The sequence below is a fragment of the Hordeum vulgare genome, chromosome 2H (genome assembly GCF_904849725.1).
Source record: "Hordeum vulgare subsp. vulgare chromosome 2H, MorexV3_pseudomolecules_assembly, whole genome shotgun sequence".
Taxonomy (NCBI): Eukaryota; Viridiplantae; Streptophyta; class Magnoliopsida; order Poales; family Poaceae; genus Hordeum; species Hordeum vulgare.
The window spans coordinates 658039744-658046940 of record NC_058519.1 but is presented as its reverse complement, the minus strand read 5'-3'; the positions used below and the strand labels follow the sequence as shown (position 1 = coordinate 658046940).

Here is a 7197-nt window from a genome sequence, read left to right as displayed (position 1 = left end):
CACGGTCCGTCGGTCCATCAATGACAATCACCTTCCACTTGAAGTTAGCTACCTGCTCCCAAACTTTCATGCTCACATAGAACTCGCCACGATCCATAGACCCTACCTCAAAGGTGGTATGCTTCACGTCTAGAAGAATAACATCGGAGTGGACTGCCATTCCACTAGATGGCATACAGTGCCAGACAAATAGGTTCCTACTAAGGCCCTCCAGCTCAGGTAGTGAGAAGTTAGCACAGATAGTCTCCTGGATCACCACGACATCAATATTGTCATCCCTCATGTACTCAGTTAACTGCTTGTGTCAGTCATCATGGCCAAAGCCGTGCAAGTTCCAAAACAAAGCCCACATATTATTCCTCTCAATAATCCTACACCTACATAAGGTTCTTACGTAAACTTACTTACCCTTCACTAAATACTCTTCTCCACCCTGATTTCAACCTGGGTGGGCCCCAACCATTAATCCTAATCCAATTAACTACCTCTAAATCAGCCTTTACATAGAAACTTCACGTAACATTACGTGGGTGTACCATTTCCCTATTCCTCTAGGGAGTCCGAACTGGACTACTCAACAGTATATGCGCTCTGCATGACGGTGTTGGGCTGTACGGGACTAGGTACATCCCCGCAAATCCTCGGGAGCTAACGCGGGGACACCCCTCCGACCGGCAGGCCGAGGCGTGGGGGGAGAGCGGCTTCCTCCGCCAAGGCGGCATCACGCTCGTGTGTCGCCGTGAGCCGACCCTCTAAGATCTCATTAGCCTGCATAGTAGTGATTTGGCCTAACGCCGAGCCCTTCTCCACACGAAAAATAATTGCCGAGTCATGGTGTGACCTTGTTACGGAAGCGGACGACACATATCTCTATGAAAGTGTACGACCAGGATAAAAGGACTGGGGTGCACCTGCTCTATTCAATATTTTCGTGTGGTGTCCCTCTCCGGCGAGCACACCTTTGGCATCGTCACTGCTCGACCTTCGAGGACCGCTTCAAGCCGGTCTTCAACACCAACCCCGTCATCGACGGCAAGTTCGCGACCTCTCTACGGAACAAGTGTGTCAGGGACAATCGTGTCGGCACCCTGACCCATAACTTGGACGTGCGCACGACGGAACAAGTACTACTTCGACGTGATCGCGAGGCAGGGGCAGTTCAAGTCGGATTAGGCCCTGATCGACCACCCGGCCACCATATGCATGGCCACTCACTTCTCGCTCAACCAGGGCGCCTTCTTTGAGCAGTTTGCGAGGTCCGTGACCAAGATGAGTGCTACTGCAACAAAAGACCTTCCAACGGCGCCAAAAATAGGAGTGTTGACGGGAGATCTTGTCTTGATACTCCTCAGCAACGGCAACAGGAATCCTTCTGCTACGGCTACGCCTTAAGGGACTTCCTAGACAAATATGGAAAGGATTTCCCCCGTGGCCTTGGAGCCTTGCGTTGGTGTTCCCTCGAAGCGGAAAGGGTGATGTAGCGCAGCGGTGGTACGTATTTCCCTCAGTTTGAGAACCAAGGTATCGATCCAGTGAAGGAGTATCTCAAGTGCCTGCACAAACACAAAAAGCTTGCTCCCAACGCTATGAAGGGGTTGTCAATCCCTTATAGATTGTTCCCCAAGTGAGAACTGAAAGCAACAAAGTAACAAAGCAAAGTAAAAGCGAAAGTGGAAACGATAGATGTGAATAGACCCGGGGGACGTAGTGTTTACTAGTGGCTTCTCTCATGAAAGCAAGTAGACGGTGGGTGAACAAATTACTGTCGAGCAATTGATAGAACCGCGCAAAGTCGTGACATCATCTATGGCAATGATTATATCTATAGACATCACGTCCAAAACAAGTAAACTAATACTTTCTGCATCTACTACTATTACTCCACACGTCGACCGCTATCCAGCATGCATCTAGTGTATTAAGTCCAAAAGAACAGAGTAACGCCTTAAGCAAGATGACATGATGTAGATGGACAATCGCATATCTACGACAGAGCCCACCTTGTTACCCTTGATGGCAACTACACGATGTGTGCCTAGCTGCTGCTACTGTCACTGGGAAAGGTCACCACACGGTAAGAACCCAAAACCAAGCACTTCTCCCATTGCAAGAATCATAGATCTAGTTGGCCAAACAAAACCCAAGACTCGGAGAGACTTACAAGGATATCAAATCATGCATATAAGAAATCAGCAAAGACTCAAATATATATCATAGATAATCTGATCACAAATCCACAATTCATCGGATCTCGACAAACACACCGCCAAAGAGGATTACATCGGATAGATCTCCATGAAGATCATGGAGAACTTTGTATTGAAGATCCAATAGAGAGAAGTAGCCATCTAGCTACTAACTACGAACCCGTAGGTCTGAAGTGAACTACTCACGAGTCATTGGAGGGGCGATGATGTTGATGTAGAAGCCCTCCAACTCCAAAGTCCCCTCCGGCTTAGGCTTTTACGGCATCCTTGAATCTCTTGGGGTGCCTTCCCGGGGCATCCCCAAGCTTAGGCTTTTACGGCATCCTTGAATTTCTTGGGGTGCCTTGGGCATCCCCAAGCTTGAGCTCTTGCCACGCTTTATCTCTTTGTCCATAAGAACTTCACCCAAAACTTGAAAACTTCACAACACGAAACTTAAACAGAAACTCGTGATAACATTAGTATGAGAAAGCAAACCACCACTTCCTTAGGTACTGTAGAAAACTTAAATTCTACTTATGCTGATGTTGGGTTACTGTATTTTCAATCTTCCATGGCAAATACCCTCCGAAACTATCCATAGTTGCATCAAAATAAGCAACCAACACAACAAATACAGAATCTGTTAACAGCAGACCAGTCTGTAGCAATCTGTATATTTTGTATACTTCTGGTACTTCCAAAATTCTGAAAAATTACGACAGTCTGAAAAATTTGCGTAGCAATCAGCATCAAAAAGAATCAACTCCAAAGCTCTTACAGAAAAGAAATTGAAAATTCTTTTCGTGAGCAGAAAGTTTCTGTCTTTTCGAGCATGACCAAACGATCATCCCCAAGACTAATCATAACGGTTTTGCTTGGCACAAACGCAATAAGAAACACAAAAACACAATCATAACAGAATTATGAAAGTGTGGAAAACACAAAACAGAAAGAAAAAGGATTGATTCGTTGAGTTGCCTCCCAACAAGCGCTTTTGTTTAACGCCCTTAGCTAGGCAAAAGGTGATGGAATCACGTATAGTCATCTTTGGTGCTCAAACCATAAGTAGTGTGATCATTTATCATCTTAAGATCTTCATCTTTATTGGATGACTCGCCACTAGCTTTAGGAACAAAAACAGACTTGACGGTCTTTTTGAGAGTGAGATTTGGAGTATTCTGTATAGCGGCAAAAGCGGAACCCAAGTTGGTTATGACATCTTCTAGTTTGCCAATTCTAGAAGAATCATTAACTATAAGTTCCTTCTCCCTTAATTTTTTCAAAAAAAATCCCACTTTGGATCTGTACTAAGTAATTTGATTGTGGATCTTTCTATCCAAACCCTCAATAAGTTCAACTGTGGCAATTTTGTTTTCAATAGCGTCAAGCCTTTGCATGACGTGTTCCAAGGTCAAGGTAGTTCCATTAACCATGAGCGGGGGTGAGCCTACCAAATTCATGATAGCTCCATAGGAGTCAACAGTATGGCTCCCCAGAAAATTCCCGCCTACAATGGTATCAAGGATATACCTATTCCATGGAGAAATCCCAACATAGAAACTGCGAAGAAGAACAGCAGCGGATTGCTTACGAGTAGATCTACTTTGAGCATTGCAAATCCCGTAGCAAGCGTCCTTTAAATTTTCTTCCTCATTCTGCCTGAAATTGAGAACTTCATTCTCAGGGGTATCGTTTGGAGTGGTGGGTCTAGCCATTGATGGACTATCTCACACACAAACGAGCAGGAAGAGAGTGTGAAACGGGCAAAAGAAAACGGCGAAGGAGAAAGGCAAATGAAAACGGCAAATGTTAAGTGGGGGAGAGGAAAACGAGAGGCAACTGGCAAAAAAAGGAAATGCAAGAGATGATTTTGTGAGATCTACTTGGATAGATCTCTCCTTCCCCGGCAACGGCGCCAGAAATACTTCTGCTACTGCAACAAAAGACCTTCCAACAGCGCTAGAAATAGGAGTGTTGATGGGTGATCTTGTCTTGATACTCCTCAGCAACGGCACCAGGAATCCTTCTGCTACGGCTACGCCTTAAGGGACTTCCTAGGAAAATATGCAAAGGATTTCCCGCGTGGCCTTGGAGCCTTGCATTGGTGTTCCCTCGAAGCGGAAAGGGTGATGTAGCGCAGCGGTGGTAAGTATTTCCCTCAGTTTGAGAACCAAGGTATCGATCCAGTGAAGGAGTATCTCAAGTGCCTGCACAAACACAAAAAGCTTGCTCCCAACGCTATGAAGGGGTTGTCAATCCCTTATAGATTGTTCGCCAAGTGAGAACTGAAAGCAAGAAAGTAACAAACCAAAGTAAAAGCGAAAGTGGAAACGATAGATGTGAATAGACCCGGGGGTCGTAGTGTTTACTAGTGGCTTCTCTCATGAAAGCAAGTAGACGGTGGGTGAACAAATTACTATCGAGCAATTGATAGAATCGCGCAAAGTTGTGACGTCATCTATGACAATGATTATATCTATAGGCATCACGTCCAAAACAAGTAGACCGATACTTTCTGCATCTACTACTATTACTCCACACGTTGATCGCTATCCGGCATGCATCTAGTGTATTAAGTCTAAAAGAACAGAGTAACGCCTTAAGCAAGATGACATGATGTAGATGGACAATCTCATATCTACGACAGAGCCCACCTTGTTACCCTTGATGGCAACTACACGATGTGTGCCTTGCTGCCCCTACTGTCACTGGGAAAGGTTACCACACGGTAAGAACCCAAAACCAAACACTTCTCCCATTGCAAGAATCATAGATCTAGTTGGCCAAACAAAACCCAAGACTCGGAGAGACTTACAAGGATATCAAATCATGCATATAAGAAATCAGCAAAGACTCAAATATATATCATAGATAATCTGATCACAAATCCACAATTCATCGGATCTCGACAAACACACCGCCAAAGAGGATTACATCGGATAGATCTCCATGAAGATCATGGAGAACTTTGTATTGAAGATCCAAGAGAGAGAAGAAGCCATTTAGCTACTAACTACGGACCCGTAGGTCTGAAGTGAACTACTCACGAGTCATTGGAGGGGCGATGATGTTGAAGTAGAAGCCCTCCAACTCCAAAGTTCCCTCCGACAGGGCACCGGGAAGGGTCTCCAGATGAGATCTCGCGGAAACGGATGCTTGCGGCGGCGGAAAAGTATTTTCGTGGATCCCTTGATTTTTTTTCTGTATTTTAGGGAATATATAGGCGAAGGATCTAGGTCAGGGGGCGCCAGGGAGGCCACAAGCCTGCCATCCGTCGCCCCCTGGTGGCGGATGGTGTGGCTTGTGGGCCCCCTGTAGCCCTCCTGGCTTGGCCCTCAAGCCCCCTGATCTTCTTCCGTTCGGGAAAAATTTATTTCGGGGATTTTATTCCGTTTGGACTCCCTTCCAAAATCAGATCTGAAAAGAGCCAAAAACACAGAAAAAACAGGAACTGGCACTTGGCACTGAATTAATAAGTTAGTCCCAAAAAAAGGTATATAAAACATCCAAGGATGACAAGATAACAGCATGAAACCATCAGAAATTATAGATACGTTTGAGACGTATCAATGAGCAACATGGACATTCTCATCGGCACCATGGGCGAGATCCAGAACAACTGTGTCGTCCGCAACCGGCGTTTCCAGGACATCGAGACCGCCACCACTGGCGACGAGGGGATCGACACCGACGTGTGAGAGATGACCAATCACTGAAATGTTAGGGGTGTTTGTTTCCAGGGACTTTTTGGTGTAGGGACTAAAAAAAGTTCCTTTTAGTCCCATGTGAAACAAACAGGAGGGACTTTTAGGGACAAAAAGGGGGTATTTTGGACTAAAGGAAGAAGTCCCTATGGGAGGGTCTTTTTGAGACTTTTTTGGCATATTTTCCAACAGTGCCCCTACTTTTAGCATGTTACTTAATAACTACTACTACATTATTAGGGGTAACATGGTCTATTTGCATCTCATTTAATGACATCTAGTCCGTGTTTAGTCCATGAAAACAAACGGGTAGGCACTAAAGACTTTCTAGTTGGGACTTAAAAAAATCATGGGACTTCTGAAACAAACAGGGCCTTAGTAGTGTGACTGTGTGAGTGACCGTTAATCTTTGTGTTTTAAACTTTTAATCGTGCAAGTTGTCTAGCCAATAAGATGAGAGGTCAAATCATATGCATCTTTTTCTTAGCGTGTGTGTGAGGCCCCTCACAATGTTTCACCTTGTACAGGTGTTAAGGCTATCATGTAGGCAAAAAATCTGATATGGCAACATAATTAAGAGAAGAGAGATAAATGTGATAACCGAGAAAGAAACAACGGCAAGCGCGTAAACCTAGGCAAAACACTTAAATGAAAGAAAATGCACCAATGCATGCACAACTCTAGATGCAAAAGCATTAAATAAAAAGGCTAAGCAACTATGTGTTAGTGACATTAGAAACGCAAAGTACCTTGTCACTGTCAGTATAATGTCTATCAAATCGGAAAGAAAAGGAAAACTGGCAGTCTCACGTACTGTTATGATGGTCAAGACGGCATAACCGGATAATTAGGCCTCCCAGAAACGGTGATCCATCTCTCACTGTCAGTGTTACGTACTATGTGTGACGGTCAATACATACTCCATACATGATGGAGTGCATACATAAGTCTAGAAATGCACCCCCTCAAAAAAAAAGTTTATAAATGCACATACGCCGATGATGTACGTACTGTACTAGCACGTTACCAAACTTTAATTTCTATTCTATAAAAAGGTTTAATTTCTAGTTCGTTGCAAAAAAAAAAAAACTAGTTGGCAGAATCTGCTGTACAATAGCGATGAGTAATCAACCAGAGCATTGCAAAGTTACACAAGAACTATTGTGCTCTCTGTAATGCCATCATAGATTATGAATATATTGGAAGTTTCCTCTGCAATTTTTTTTTGTCTTTTTACGAAAAAGTGACATTTTCATGGCAAAAGTATTTAGAATTATATATTGTACTGATTGAGTTACTGCAAA

The 7197-nt window shown here is 44.1% G+C and overlaps 1 pseudogene; it reads left to right on the top strand.

The window, feature by feature from the left end:
* Nucleotides 1–831: 831 nt before the first annotated feature.
* LOC123428943 lies at nt 832–5887 on the top strand (annotated as a pseudogene).
* Nucleotides 5888–7197: the final 1310 nt, after the last annotated feature.